Genomic DNA, 16,985 nt, shown 5'->3' with positions numbered 1-16,985 from the left:
GCAAGACTGGACTAAGATTTGAACCTGTAACTTCAACTTACCGTATCGATGCATTAACCACTAGGCTACTCACTGTTTCCGAATAGTCATTCATTCTACCACTCCTGAAGTCAGTGCTCAAGCAACCAGACCCCAATGACTATACCGCAACTTGTGAAGTACTTGGGCAACTAGTGTCTATACTACAGAACCCCACTGGTGGTAAGATTTATACATGATAAATGGGGAAAATAACTTATTTTATATCATGTAAATATTTAATGCGATATACAATCGATTATTTCTTTGAGTTATCGTATATAATAGAGAAATTATCCTTAAAATGATCTAAATTCCACCATCCTACATTCCTTATGATTACATAACAAACCGAAAGCCAAATAAAGGAATGAACCTTCAAAAGACAATACATAAAATAAAATCCTGTACATTTATTGAGAATAATTACAGTAATAATTTATTAAATTTTACATTAAGTATACATTTGTAGTACACAATATATTTACTGTGAATACATAAACAAAAAGTCTATATTAATTTAAGTCTACTAATTGCATACCGTACATTATAATAGTTTGAAATGTATATACACCTCATCAGTGTATCAATTTTAACAAGTTTTATTTAACATTAAAAAAAAAAAACACTTTGTAAGAAAAGTTTGAACAGAGTTGCATCTTACAAACTCTTTCCCACACCCTAGTATTGTAGTTCAGAAGATGACTGTACCAATCACCGAAAACCAAGCAGCAGAATCATGCGTTTACTTACGTCCCCCCTCCCCTCAACACACACAAAATAAGTTAAACTATTTCTTGAAAAGTTCTCTGTCACCTTCATCTAAGAATATATTTAACGATACGAAGTAGGTATATTATACATTACTTTAGAATCTGAAGTGTGATTTAACTGCCATAAATTAAAACAGCATAATATGCACGCAAATTAGCTTAAATGAGTACCATACACATCACACGAAATGAGCTACGCCAATAAAAAAAAAAAAAATCACAGTCAATAAGAATTAATTAGATCTTCAGTCTATATTTTTAAATTGGTGTTATGTTGACGCTATGAATTTTGGGCTTCCTATACTAAATGTCTCTATGCCAAACTCTCTATATATACAACGTTTTTCGTCGAATCTGCAAATTGAGCAAGCCGCGCGCTAATGATGGGAGGCTGATGATAGTTCATCACATAGGAAGACACTTTGAAATGCTAGGTGAGTCACAACACTTTCTTCCTTTTTCTGGGATTCATCCTTACTTACGGTCAAATTTGGTACCGTCTATGTAGTACCTGTGTGCGGCGTACCTTGAAATCATCTCGGTTGATAGCCTCCAAACACAGTGGACTCCTAAAATAAAGCAATTGTAAAATTACTATTTGTAGCATGTGTGGCAAAATTTAAAAACGAAAGATATCTCAGAATCAAGGTTAAGTCAAACGAAGCGTTTTATGCGGTTTTCTTTTTATCTTACCTCAGGCTATCCAAAATACTAAAACATTGTTTCCTATACTTTTGGAAGTTATATACTAAATATCTTAATAAATATCACTCAAATTTGGTACGCTGAATAAAGTTATAGTGTAGATATAGAATTGAAACTATGATCCAAACTTAAAATAATGATATTACAGAACACAATAAACTTAATTTAGGATGAAAATGGAAATTGTAGATGCATGAGTATTACTGAGCGAAGGAAGGAAAGTAACTCAGCTGGGTTACGAGTTTGACAGTTCATACACAGAAATCGTTCGGTGGTTTATATTTCCTGCTTCGACTTAAAAGATAAAGAAGATAAGCTCGCTTTAAAAAGAGTTAAAAAGAAAAAAACTTTTAAAAGATTTAATTTATTCTGAATTTTTGTTCAGTATTTGTAAATAAATAATGTAGAACACCGACACAGAGCTTGCCCGCTGGACTCTGGCGCCCAAATCCCAACTCCGCTATATGCATGCCTGCCATAAAGTAATAGAGATAAAAACTTTTTTAAAAAAGTGCAGATTAAGCCTAGCTTAATATTTACATTTTTTTAACGATACCTACAGTATGGCGCTAAATTCGTCGTACAAAAGCAGAGGAGTGTTTCCTGAGAGTAAAACAAACAAAAAAGTTCCAATAAACTTACGACGAAAAGCCCATCGTTCACGTGTTATAGGCTGCCGAAAACATGAAAAAATCAATTGTAAAGGTCCATAGCTCCAAAACTATGGGACCTACCAAAGTCGGGTCAAGACTTCACTTAGGAACTAATATGTGCTCTATTCTAAAATACATGTTTTAGAATCCTAAGGTACTCACGCAACAATTTTTATGGAGGTAGTTGGAGAATACTTTATATCATAGGCCCGTAGTCAAACTCCCTCTATAAACATTGTTGTGGAAGCACCTCAGGATTCTGAAACACGCATTTTTGGATAGGGAACATACTAGGTTCTAAGTGAAGTCTTGACCGGACCAAGGTAGGTCCCAAAGTTTTGGAGCTATGAACCTTTAAAGTTCATTTTTTCATGATTTCAGCAGCCTATAACACATAAACGATGGGGTTTTCGCCCTATGTTTATTGGAACTTTTTTTTTTTAACTCTCAGGAATCACCCCTCTGCTTTCGTACACAGAATTTAGCGCCATACTGTATAAATTAATAAGGTAGAAGTATATGTGGTCCTTCTCACTATGCTCACTTATATATATATATATCTTAAAGGCTAGTGATAAATAACACCAGCCCTCTGCTCCTATACCACCCTGTGATACCGGAGCAGGACGTTTGGGAGCGAGACGTTTGGACGCAAAGCCGTATATCTAAATAGGTTAATCTACTTAAATGGGTTATATTGTACTTCAAAAATAGAAACCGGATGATTACGTACTAAAAGCCTTAAAAATAGGCATTATCACTAAAACTCAAAAAATAACTGCACAACCTAAAATTAAGAAGTTCGGAAAGGTTAAATTTGATCCACATTTTCTTTAAAACGCCATGGCAAACAGTCACTGAAAGTCTCAGTTGCGACAAATGCTTAATTTAGTTCTAATATTTTTTTTTGTATAATGCAAAAAAAAAAAAAAAAAAAAGGGACTAATTATTTTGTTTTTAGAATGATATACCCTAATTTCAGGAAAATCGGAGACAATGACCTGCAGAAATTTTTCTCAGCATGAATCTATATTGGGCTAAAATAAAATTTGCTGTAGGCATCCTACAGCACCCCAAAGTAAACTTCTGTGAAGTTATCTTTACAATATCTCTAACGTAAAGGATATTCATAACTTCATAGCAATTCATAACACTGCATTACTGCTTATTACTACGTATTTGCAACACAGATAATTGGAAAGGAAACAACAGTGAAATCTAATATACCTATTGAATAATTTACTTTGTCTTATGTTACAATTACCATGACATTAACATTCCATGACGGAATTATGGGCCAAATCCAGCATTATTCTGCAATGTCAACAGTTTCAAAATTCTGTACGGCGAATTCTTTCATCAGCTTGAATCTATTTTCTTCTTTCAGTTCAGTTGAATTTGAGTTTAACGTCCCGTGAACAGCGAGGCCATACAAAACGTGAACCTACTGATTAACGTGGAATCCGAACCACGACGTGAGCTCTCGTCGGGAATTTTCTTCTTTTCTTGGGCGAATCGTCTTCTCGAAGCATTGCCTCGTGTCCTGCTTCTCTTTTTTTATTCGAAATGCATCAATAAAGCGCCAAATCAACCAATGTCGTTTCTTTACGTTCGATATATTATAAAGAACAGAAGTTTGTTTATTTTGGGGTGTCATTGGCTACCTACAGTAAATTTTATTTGACACATTCTTTCTATTTATAGAACTATAGAGTCTCAACTATATGGTATAATGGGCATATCGAATAATAATAATAAAACATTAAATAAATACTTACTTCCTGAACTACCCAATACATAGCATAAAGAACACCATTTTCATTCCAAAACCAGCTCGTATTCATCTTTTCTGATCTCTCGGAACAGGTCAGTACTTAATAAACATTTCTTATGTTTTGTACCATGTGTTTTAATAATCTATTATAGAAAAAGAAAATGCAAAAAATTAAAATATGTACAGTATTTTACAAATTTTAAGTCACATCTTTATAGTAACTAAAAATTAATGAGAAACGTACATTGTTTTTAACTTAAATTAGATATCTGGTGCCTTCCATTTCAATTGAGGCAAAAATAAATAAATAAATAAAAATAAAATTGTACCATCACCATCTCAGATATTGTTCAAACTTTTTTTAATAGAAACTAGACGTGTTTTAAGCGACACGTATTTTTTTTTTTTCCGAAAAAAAATTCCACCAAGTAATGGGCCATCAAGGACGGGGAGTACAATTCATGAATTGTAGAAAACGTGGAAAATGGTCAAATTCGGAGCCTCACAATTCAGCTATGGAGACATGTAGAGTTATAATTCTTGTTGTGGTGTGTACATAGGGATATGAATAAACTATATTTTATTATAGTTTGGTTTGCGTATGCGTATCTTTTTGTACATAAATTAACAAATGAACGTAAGTTTATGTGAAAAGTCGAAGTTTATGCTTTCTTCCGGTTCGAATTTTAAATTCCGTTTTCAAGGTTGGTAAGACCTAGTTACCCGCTTCCCCCCCCCCAAAAGAAAAGTATCGCTTCTGTGTGCAACCGTTTTATCGCAAAAAATTCGAGAAATCATCAAATTTTCAAAAATCGTCATTTTCTCGAAAACATCATAATTTAAAATTCTTAAATTTTGTCAGATGGTTCAACTGTACATGAATAATAAACACCAAATAGCATTCTCGACCAATGCTTCATGAATGAACTACAGCCTTTTTAAGTTAGCGAACTTTCTTTAACTTAGAAGTCACAGTTGGCAACAATGAAAACAATGAAAGTGTAAAAAAATGTTACCGCAAAGCATCGTGTAAAATTTCAAGATACAAATTCTATTTTACTGCATGTGAACTTCGCTTAAATTGGACTGTTATTCTGCAAAGGGAAGTTCAGAATGATCACTGGAAAAACGAGCAAATGTCCTTCTTTACGGGAGTGATATATTATTATGAAACAACTGACAGTTTTGCTGTATTAAGCGATGACAAAACACACAATTCGGCTCGTACTCATAGCCATGAATAAGATTCTAAAAATACTCGAAGAAAAGCGATAATATATGTTATAGAAAAAGGTTCGAACACATGAAAATAAGTGTCTACAATTTGATAAACCGTTTCAAGGATTTCTGATGGTGCTGCACTCCACTTTAAAAATTGCTTTCAGATGTCCAAGATGCAGACAGGTCCGATAAAGCAGTGGCTTTTCAGTGAAATCGGCCGTGGTAAGGGTCTCTGCGACGTATTGGGGAGAGGGGGGATAAGAATGTGGCAACCCGGGAAAAAGAAAAACAGATTCACAGTATTAAACCTGCAGAAAAATTCGTGAGTATAGTGCAAGTACCAACTCCGGGTATTACTCTCGTCTTGTTGCCAAAAACCGAATTCGACAATTAAAAAAAAAAAAAAAAGTGGGAAAGTGTGCGACCGGTAACTGGTATTTACCGAAGTCATCTTTGGCTTTTATGGCAGTAACGGGTCATCATGGACTAACTTCATGCTTTCCCCAAAATCGAGCTTCTGCAATTCAAAGTGTAGATTTAAGAAATCTGCAAAAATGAACTTTTGTAAATGCATATATGATAACCAGTGATGGATAGCAGAAATATTATCAATAAATCATAAATTACATGAAATTACAGTGTTCTTTGTGTTTCCAGGAGGCGCGGTAGCTCAGTGGTAGAGCGTTCACCTCCGGTGCTTAGGGTCCTTGGTTCGATCCCAGCTCGCGCCGTGTGGACTTTGTGGTGGACAAACACCGTGCTGGTGGGTTTTTCGGAGTTCTCCCGTTTCCTCGCACTTTCTTCATTCCACCATTTCTCATAATCACTGTCTCCTTTAGCCTAACCGGCATAAACGTGGAACGTAAAACGCCCAAGATTTCATTTTATTTTTTTCTTTGTTTCCACATGGACCTTCAACAGGGTTGAGTTGATTTTAGTTTAGCGTCCCTTTCAGCAGCGAGGCTATATGAGACGTGGACCTACAGATTAACGTGGAATCCGAACCACATGAGCTCCCGCCGGGAATCGAACCCGGGTCTCCCACGCCAAAGGCGCGTACGCTAACCGCTTAGCCACGGAGGAGCTCCGGACCTTCAACAGGGTACACGTTTCCAGAAGAGAATAAGAGAAGAGAATATAAGTGTTTTGTGACTATCGACAACGTGCTACGAGTTGTGAGTGCACCAACACCTATTGGAGCATCTGCCATGGTGACATGCTATTAGCGAAGAAGACACTAAGCAAGCAAATAATTACTTCAGAGTGGAAAAAATCAGTGAAACTTTGTTTCCGAAAACCATTTTAAGTAACTTTAAAATTTGTTTCGTAATCGTAATTTTCACCTCAGGTTACATCGATTTAAGAAAACGGAGTAGGGGGAGGCTCATTTTATTATTTCAGAGAGCCTTTTTGATCAAAATAATAAAAAGGAGCCAGGAAAAACTTTTATCCTTTATTTAATGAATGTGAACCACAAACATCATCAAATTGTTGCACTTTCATTGTTTTCAGTGTTGCCAACGGTGATATTGAAGTTAATGAAACCTCGCTAACTTCAAGAGGCTGTACTTCATTCGTGAAGCATTGGTCGGCAATGCTATTTGGTGTGTTTATTATTCATGTAAAGTTGAACAATTTGACAACATTTCAGGATTTTAAATTACGGCGATTTCGAGAAAGGTGATTTTTGAAAACTTGACGGTTTCTCGAATTTTTTGCGACCAAACGGTTGCACACACAAGCAATACATTTTTTTTCGAAGCGCGTAATTAGGTCTTACCAACCGTAAAATAGAATTTTAAAATTCGCTCGAAAGAAAGCATAACCTTCGACTTTTCAGATAAACTTACGTTCATTTGTTAATTTATGTACCAAAAGATACGCATGCGCAAACCAAACTATAATAAAATATATTTTATTTATATCCGTATGTACACTCATGTCCAAAATGATTGTCGCATATCTATAACTGTCTTCTTGTAAGAATATAATTTGATAATGATTTTGCAGGGTACTATAGATACTGATACTACATGTATAATCGGGAAATGTATACTCGTAGTAAATTTCAGAAGAAAAGAATTACAAACACGAAAATTAGAACGAGTAAAACAAAATATTGCTAAATTGACAAGAAAGTTTTATTTTCGTTTTATTGTTCTTATTTACTGCTCTTTTGACATGAAATTTGCCACATACATCGTCCTTCCCGATTATACACATACTACATTATAAGAAATACCGGACGAATTCGTTATCAAATTATATTCCTACAACAACATATTTATAGACATGCGACAATAATTATTGTCATGAGTGTACATACCACAACAAGAATTATAACTATCTGTCTCCATAGCTGAATGGTGAGGCTACGAAGTTTACCATTTTCCACGTCCTCTAAAATTCGTAAATTGTACTTCCCGTTTTGATGGCCCATTACTTGGCGGGAAAATCTTTTCCAACAACAAAAAATACGGGTCATTTAAAAAACATGTCTAGTCGCTATAAAAAAAGTTCCAATAATATCTGAGATGGTGATGCTTTTTTTTTTTTTTTTTTTTTGCTGAGTTGAAATGAAAGGCGCAAACCATTATTTATGTTATTTATATGTTGATTCATTTTGCAATAGCAATCTACATGTAACAATATATCGGAGCCTTATATCTATTATAATATTTATCATAGGTAGAAATACGTAATACGTAATGCATAGTACTCCGTAAGGAAGCTATTATGAACTCAAAGCATTATGTAAAGTGATGATGCAGAACCACAGGAGTGAAGTAAAGCCATTTTAGATGTAAGGCATAGTTGTATGGGATATAAAATTTTTACACTACCTTCGGTTACGTGCATATCCACCGTCGCTGACATGCCCGCTCCATACGGAAGCACACTAAGCTCATCCTGCTACGCCCTTGTGCTCACTCTGTTAATAATATTCGTGCTTTTCAGTGGCTATCTAGCACTGGTTGGTTCGTATTTTTCGCACTGTCGTTCTATCATTGCTTTTTTTTTTTTATGGTAATCTTTACTTTCAATTTTCAATACATATATATTTGCGCCTGATTTACATAAGAGTTGTACTTCTGCACTTCTGATGCACAGAGTTAAGTTGTTCTAAAGGAGAATATACTTTCGGAAAGAAGAACAGGTTACAAATACAAAACATACCTAAAATATAAAAACTTACTCTTTTCTTTATCATAGCACTATCGTATTCTAGATTCCTCACCCAACTAAATGAGGATTTCACTTACGAAGTATCAATAACACTAAAACTGTATTCTGTAACCATAGCCGCCCGCTGCAGGGAGCACTTGCTTTAACAATGGATTTTCCTAATTAGTATTAAAATATGCTAAATTTTTTATTCACACACAACAGTTAGTAAAGTTAGCAGTGAGTTGTAATAATTGTATTTTACATTAAATATTATGTGGTTCTAGGTATTTGTATCCGTGACTTTGCTTGTATGTCGGTCCTTTTGCCCACTCCCCCCTGTAAAAAAGTCCCGTGGGAGTTACTATGTCTACATTTCCCTTTAAAATTCGCTTATATACTACATATACATCTATATAGCAACTAATTTTTAATAAAGATGAATATATTTATGATTACGCCAACCACACGATTAAATTAATCGAGAGCCGTAATTAGTAGACACTACTTTAATTGGTTAGTGCATCGCATACACGACAATGACAACTAGTATATCTGAGGATGTTTCATACTGTGACCAGAAAACTTTACTTCGAAATATCCCATACTGCAGCTAATTTAATATTATATAAGAATTTCGATACTCGAAAAGAAAGATCAATTGAGACGTGTTAATTTATCCTGAATAACTGAGTCCTTCAACCAAGGAAGAGGGGTTCAAATAACTAATTGTCTATAACAGCCCAAGTACCGGCAATAATTAAGTGCAATGAGCAATTACAAAGACGAGACGGCTATTTTTACCGCAAAACTGTACAGCTGTTATTCCTTTTGCTTAATGTAATCAAGTAAGTTGGTTAACACCTTTTGACAATTTTCTTGGTAACTAAAGGTCAGTAGGTATAGCGTCGTTGGCTTCCCGCACTTGGACCTGCTCGTCACTGGGGGTGTGGTAAGAGGATAGCAAATCACCAGCCACCATTCACTGCGCTCAGCGAGCCACGAGTAACCAAGCTGGCAACTCCCCATAAACGTCACTACAACTTTTCACGGGAAAGCAACGACGTTATACCTTCCGTACTATAGTAATCCAGGAAAAGGCAAAGTGTAGTTTCACTGAGTACTGCTCGGTTACTATTCGGCTACACGATTTCTAGCGTGGTTTTAACCGAAATTCGACTACCAGCAGCTATTTAATTCTTACTCTGCACACGAAAGAAAAAAAAAGTTCATATGGACCCGTGGTCAAACGTCTATACTTACAGGCTGCCGAAAACGTGGGAAAAGGAAACTTAGAGGTCCAGAGTTCCACTACTGTGAGACCGATCCCAGTCGAGTCAACACATTACTTAAGAGCTACTACGTGCCCTATCCAAATATCCATATTTCAGAATCTTGTGGCACTTACACATTAATTTTTATAGAGCCAGTTGAGGAATACTCAGAAAAGTTGAAGTGCTCATAAACTGTCCATTGATACGCAAGCACCGCAGTATTCTGAAACATGGGTATTTGAATAGGGCACATACTAGTTCTTAAGTGATGTTTTCCTTGACTGCGCACGGTCCCACACTGAGCTATAGATTTTTAAAGTTTATTTTCTTATGTCTTCGACAGTCTATAGCTTCGGAAGTATGGACTTTTGACCACAGGTCCATATGAACTATTTCTTTGCTCTGATGTGACAAATCACCTCTGTAGGTTTGATGCTTTAAATTTTCTTACATTCTATATATATACCAGGGTTGGCTGGTTTAAACCAGCTGGTTTTTTCAAAAAAAAAAAAAACTGGTTTTTACCAAAAAACGAAAAATGTTCGTAAAAGTGTAAGTGTTTGTAAAATCTTGATGAACAGACATTTGTGGGTTATCACGTTTTACTCCCATTATTCGTGTTATATTCAGACCTAAATTCCCCATGCATTACTCAAAAAGATTATACTACAAAAGCAACTTTTTTTTTTTAAGCTTATAAATGTTTGTAATTTTTTTGTAGTTATTATTGTTATGTAATTGCAATCAAAGAAAAATACTAAATATTGTTTCGTTTCAATGTTTACTATTGATAAAATACTTCGAAATGCCGTACTTTGTGTGTGTGTGTGTGGGGGGGGTCATGCAGACCCCACGAGAGGCAGTTAGTGAAATGAGAAGTATTTCTGGTATCTATTTATGTATAAATGAGTCTGAGCCAAAGTGGACTCAAATAATTCGTATCTTTATTCACTTTTCTTACTGATATACAAATTAAGCCGCTGTATTTCTTTAATTTGTATCAATAAAAGTCATTGTTAACTAACTTGAACTAAATTAGTTGTTCTGTACTCCGTAGTACTTTGAAATTGTCCATATGTAATTCTGTATAATAGTTTCACTTGTGGAGCTGTTTATCTTTTTGCTCTTCTGAATTTACTCTTGACAATTATATCAAGAAGCATGTAAAGATCAGTTCAACGTATTTTTATGAGGATTCCTTCGTGAGTGAGTCGGCAGACGTATCGCATTTGTGGCTAATTAGTCCTGGTTCCGAGTTCAAATGGAGGACAATTTCTCTCGGATGTAACTCGAGAAGCGGTTTTTATTCCGCATTAAGCTTATGTGACCCCTTCCAGCATAACCCGGTTGTTGCATAATAACATCAAGATGAAACAAACTTATTTCTGTCCATATATGATATGAATATATAGAGCAAATTATTTAAATCAAACAAACCTGCTTTTAAACAAAAAAAAAAAAAGTTTTTTTGTTTTTTTTTTCAACAAAAACATGGTTTTTGCCAACCCTGATATATACTAATATAAAGAAACGTGGTGAAAGTTATATTGTCTACTGTAACGGTTAGTGACATAACCAAGAAGGCAGCAATCTTCTAGAACACAGGCTCGTTTTCCCATTTAGCAGTAACCTCTGGTGCCTGGGGTCCCGGGTTCGAACCCTGCCTCCGCCAAGTGAACTTTGTGGTGGACAAACACCGTGCTCGTGGGTTTTCTCGGGGTTCTCCCGTTTCCTCCCACTTTCTTCATTCCACCATTTCACTCATCTCTCATTATCACCGTCTCCTTTAGCCTAACCGGCATAACCGTGGGACGTAAAACTCAAAGATTTCATTTCATTTCCATTTAGCAGTAATAAAAACAGAAAACAACGTGCCCTGCGTTGCACTAACCCGTCTCCACTCGCTAACGCTCACTCGGCATTACTATGTGAATTAAATGTAAAGCTTTGGTAAAGAAAGAAACCAATTATTACACTTTTAGCCAAAAAGTAGGCGACGACCAACTTCGGAATAAATAGTCGTTTGTGTGCTATTCCACTATCATCGTTTATGCGCGTAACCCCCGTCGATGACGCGCCTGCTCCCTACGGGCGCACTTTTATCACTCGGGCTTTCGTGCTGCACTTCTGCCCTGACTCAGTTAGATAACACTCGCGCTTTTCAGTGGCTACCTAGCACAAACTGGGGCTTAAGTTTAGAGTTGCCCCTCCAGTCTGTAGGTGCCCTTGGACTTTGCAACATACAAAAAACAGTGCTTAAAGTATTAAAAATTATTACATTTCACTTAACTTTAGTACTCCGTTGGCTTTACAAAAATTTAAAAGGTTTTCTTCATTATTTTTGAGCATTCATTACACCTGTTCGCCATATTTTACAACTACTATGCTGCTGAAACCTTCCGCGAATGCTCCGCATCCGGCAAATAGTACTAACTTCCACATATCTTTTCTCGTATTAAACATAACTCTCATACCTAACTTAAATTCCTAAACATCAAATAAAAACTTCAAATTATCATTTCTTACCTCATTTCTCCTGTAAATTTTCCTGATTTTTATAAAAAGCGGTGCAGATTGACATAAGGAGAGGTCAGTATAAGGACAGTATGGACGTACAACATAAAAACTACAGTGCATAAGGGTAAGACACGCCCCAACTACGCATCGATAAGTAGGGCCCTTTGAAAAAATATAGTAGAGTAGGGTATGGTAGAGTAAGATATAAATAAGTAGGGTAGGGTTTAGCTTAAGGTTAGGTAAGTTTTGATTCTTTTTCATAAAATTATTAATGTGTAATTTCTCCTTTCTGAGTGAGAGTATCTGCTGGAGCGGGCGTTGTAAATTAACCCGTGCATAAATCAGAAACCAGTTTGGGGTTGAGGGGCAACTCTAAACTTATGCCGTTAAGAGAAATACAAAGCTCTACCCTAACCTGAAAATGGAAGAAATTTGTCAAATGTTATAAATATATAAATAAATAAAAACTTACTTGTTTCAAATGTTAGCTTCTTTGCTTCTTTCTTTCTTCATCACTATTAACAGTGTTTTTCTCGCCTCCGACTTAAATGTAGTCTTAGTAGGCTCCAAATGCTAAATTCGTTAGGTGATCTCTATTGAACATTTTGACTTGTTACTATTTTCTTCAATGGAAGGAATATTTCAAGCAATTTATTTGTATTCATCTTCACAAATGAATGATCCACCAGTATCTAACACTCATTTGTTTTCAAATCTCGCTGGTTCAAATCAGCGTTGCCAGACTGACAGTTCGGAATTATTCCAAAACCTGATCGAAATTATGCTAGATTCGGTCAAATTATGCTAGATCCTCATAATTACTATTTCAGGAGTTTTAAAAGAAAAAACAACGAAGTTGAGATACGATAACGTAACTTAAAATACGCAGAGCTCAAGAATGCGTGGATAGAACTCAATACTTCACGCACCAAAGCTTAACTCAACTAAACTAGTGCAGTCGTTCCCAGACTCAATGGCGTATATATCGTATAAATGAATGCAAAGTGTTTGTTTACATATTTTGAAAGAAAATTAGAAAATTAGAAAGTTTTTACCTAGCAGCATAAACGGAGTTGGGAATTGTCTGCTGGGGGGGGGGCAAATTTTTGGTCGGTCCCTGACCTTTCATTTCAGGAATAAAGGTGGTCATGAAGTCAGAAATAAAGATGGTGAAATTGTCAAAAAGTTGGCAGGGGATAATGGCCCCCATAGCTACGACCATGCCTCGCAGTTAAAGAATTAGAAAACCGTGGGTGAAGCCACAAAAAAAAAAAAAAAAAAAAAAAAAAAAAGCCATTTTTAACTTACTTCGGAAAATAAGACTGCCTGTATGGTTTACCGACTATATGAATCGATGAAAGAGGATACATTTCTGCCGTTTTTTTTTCTTCCCACGACCAACTTGTTTCTCATCTTCAGGTTTTACGGCTTTTTGATAAACTTGCTGAAATTATGCTAGATTTGGGTAGGATGCTAAAAGCAAGATGCTAGATCTAAAGAAATGCAAATTATGCTAGATCTAGCATCATTATGCTAGATCTGGCAACGCTGGTTCATATACTTTCCCCTGGCGCTTCATACTACAGGTAATAAATAGAATGACGTGTAAGGCTGCGCCTTCATTGCTTCCGAATGCGATTGCGAATGCGAATCAAGTTGCAATGTCTCTTTCAACGCTTCAATGTGAAATATTTTTGCTTCAAAATTCGTACCTTAAAATCTTGAGAGCACGAAGAAGACGAATGCGGATAAATGACATATTTTGCACATTCAAAGGATGAATGGCATTTCCTTTGTGTGCAAAATAGACTGAATGTCGCTCCCTTTATTATTATGCTTTCGTGGTAACCGCTACTATTTTCACTTTAAATAAATTAACTAAATAAGATTAGAGATTACAGAATCAATCTACTTTCTACGTAACTTTTCTCCATGAGTAAAAGGAATCCGTTTTTGCTATTTCAAACATATTTGTCAATAATTACATATATTCCTAAAATCATTATTTAAGGAACAGAAAGGAAAAATAAATTGAATAAAAAGTTGGAGTTCATGTATTAATTAAATCTTCATATTTTAAAGACAAAACAAAGAAAAATATACATACCTTCCACGCCAAGTTCCTTGCTTACATCTGCCCATAATTTGTTCACGACGTGTGGTTTGTGATAATCTGGATAAGCTTGGTTCCACAATGCAACTTTATCAAAAGCACAATTTATTAAACCATGAACATCTACTTCTATCTTAATTTTTATTTTTTTTAATTTTATCTCCGCACCTTGCAACGTCGTCTATTATCACGCAAAACAAACTTTATTTCTCTCGTAACGCTCAATTCCTCTGCAAACAAATCTCCTTCGCACGTATTCGGACGAACAATCCTAACAGGTTGGGATCATTCGTATCTTTTCGTCGGTTTTTTTTTTTTTCACAATTTGCTGGTCGGAACTAGTCGAGGCCTCTCCAATTTATTTACACGTGCTGGGAAATTCGCATTCGCAATCGCATTCGGAAGTAATAGAGGCGCGGCCTAAAAGACATCCACATTTAGTTCGGATTCCGCGTTAATCAGTAGGTCCACGCCTCGCTGCTAAAAGGGACGTTAACTCAATATCAACTCAACAATATATATATATATATATATATATATATATATATATCAGGGGCGTCATTTCAGATTTTGCTTGAGGGGGGCAAGAGCACCACCAACATAAGACTTTCTCGTATTGTACTAGTACATTAGTAGACAATCGATTAAAGCGTATGTATTCCTCAAACTCTTGGGGGGGAATTGCCCCCTCCTGCCCCCTCTAAATGACGCCCCTGATATATATATATATATACAGGGTGTCTCAAAAGTCCCTTATCACCCCTATTAAAATCCAAATGGATGTACTTTCAGCGAATTTGATCTGGTAGGTGAATTTGAGGGTTAGGGGGACCCTTTTTAGCGTAGGTTACGCGGACGGCTGCCATCTTGAATTTAACTTTTTTATTACAAACGCTACGTGGGTCATGTGATACATGACCATAGGCTAGAATTTCACCAGAAAACCGAATCTGAAGTCAAAATGCATTTATCTTTATGTGGTAAATAGTTATCCACAATTGAAGTTGTGAATTTGACTGCGTTTCTTTTGTCTTGCAGGTTGTGAATCATGCCCTTAACGAGGGACGAACGCATCCAGATCATCAAAATATGGGACGCGAGAAGTGCCCGCGCTGTGGCTGCCGATTTCAATGCGCGTCATCCACAACGAACACCTGTATCGCATGTTGCAGTGAGACGGTTATTGACCAAATTCGAAGAAACGGGAACAGTTGTGGATAGACTCCGTAGTGGACGGCCAAGGACAGCCACGGACGAAGAAACAGCTACTGCCGTGCTGGCCTCCTTCTCGAAGTCGCCGCAGCGAAGCACACGTCGTTTAGCAATGCAGTGTGCCGTGAGTCACAGTTCAGTGCACAGAGTGCTCCAAAGGTATAAGTGGCATCCATATAAAATGCAATTGCAGCAACATTTGTCGGAGGACGATCCCGATCGTCGCGTTCAGTTTTGCGAGTGGGCTATTGAGCAATTGAGGGTAAATCCGCAGTTCGCTATGCAGATACTTTTTTCGGATGAAGCCCATTTCTACGTAAATGGTGAGGTCAATAGGCAAAACATGCGCTATTGGTCCCGTGACAACCCCGCTTGGACAGATCCCTCGAAAATGACCGGTGCAGGGAAAACTATGGTATGGGCAGGCATATGGGGAACAAAGATCGTCGGTCCGTTTTTCATTCCAGGAACGTTAAATGCAGACCGACACCTCGCGTTGTTGCAGGAAAACATAATGCCGGCTTTGATGTCCGAAGATGGTACCTTCCCCAGGTTCTTCCAGCAAGATGGTACACCTCCCCATTATGGCATCCAGGTGCGTCAGTTCCTGAATGAACAATTCCCTGGGACGTGGATTGGTCGACATGGACCAGTGGAATGGCCTGCCCGATCACCCGACTTAACCCCCCTTGACTTCTACCTGTGGGGACCTGTGAAGGCTATGGTGTATGCTGTGAAAGTTCGTGATGTTCGCCATTTGGAACAACGTATCATGGCTGCCTGTGAACAAATATCCTCAGAAACCTTAATACGTGTCCATAGTAATTGGGAGAAGCGTCTGAACACGTGCATTGCCCAGCACGGACAACATGTTGAGCACATTATGTAATACGAAAGTCACACTTGCAATTGTGGATAACTGTTTACCGCATAAAGATAAATGCATTTTGACTTCAGATTCGGTTTTCTGGTGAAGTTCTAGCCTATGGTCATGTATCACATGACCCACGTAGCGTTTGTAACAAAAAAGTTAAATTCAAGATGGCGGCCGTCCGCGTACCCTACGCCAGAAAGTGTCCCCCTAACCCTCAAGTTCACCTACCATATCAAATTTGCTGAAAGTACATCCATTCGGATTTTAATAGTTGTGGTAAGGGACTTTTGAGACACCCTGTATATATATATATATATATATATATATATATATGTGTGTGAGCTTTTGTGAATTTCTTCGCGTTTGTATGGTTAGCATATACGCCTTGAGCACGGGAGACCATGGTTCGATTTCCGCTGGGAGCTCATGTAGTTGTTATACCACTTTAAACTGTAGCGAAAACAAACGTAATAGTTTTGCAATTAAAGCTTATAATGTATTACTAAACACGTATTTACTTACATTGTAGTTCCTTAATTAGCTACTATAATGAAAATTTTGCCTACCCATACTCCTTTATCGTGAAACTTCAGATTTTTGTGACACTACCAAAACTTGCAAGTCACTGAAATCACAATGCCTACTGATTCTCAGCCCAAACTTTGTAGGATTACTTTCTAATATCA

General features: G+C 36.7%; 1 long non-coding RNA gene across 1 annotated transcript; it reads right to left on the bottom strand.

Annotated features, from left to right (window-relative positions):
• Nucleotides 1-203: 203 nt before the first annotated feature.
• Nucleotides 204-12,816, bottom strand: LOC145691940 (uncharacterized). The gene is made up of 3 exons (XR_014132591.1): nucleotides 12,573-12,816; nucleotides 3,928-4,066; nucleotides 204-1,360 (listed from the first exon to the last, which is right to left on the bottom strand). It is a non-coding gene; the product is annotated as an uncharacterized LOC145691940 (long non-coding RNA).
• Between the last annotated feature and the right edge of the window lie 4,169 nt (nucleotides 12,817-16,985).

The sequence above is a fragment of the Thermobia domestica genome, chromosome 8 (assembly GCF_964235325.1).
Source record: "Thermobia domestica chromosome 8, izTheDome1.hap1.1, whole genome shotgun sequence".
Taxonomy (NCBI): Eukaryota; Metazoa; Arthropoda; class Insecta; order Zygentoma; family Lepismatidae; genus Thermobia; species Thermobia domestica.
This window is presented reverse-complemented; position numbering and strand designations above follow the sequence as displayed.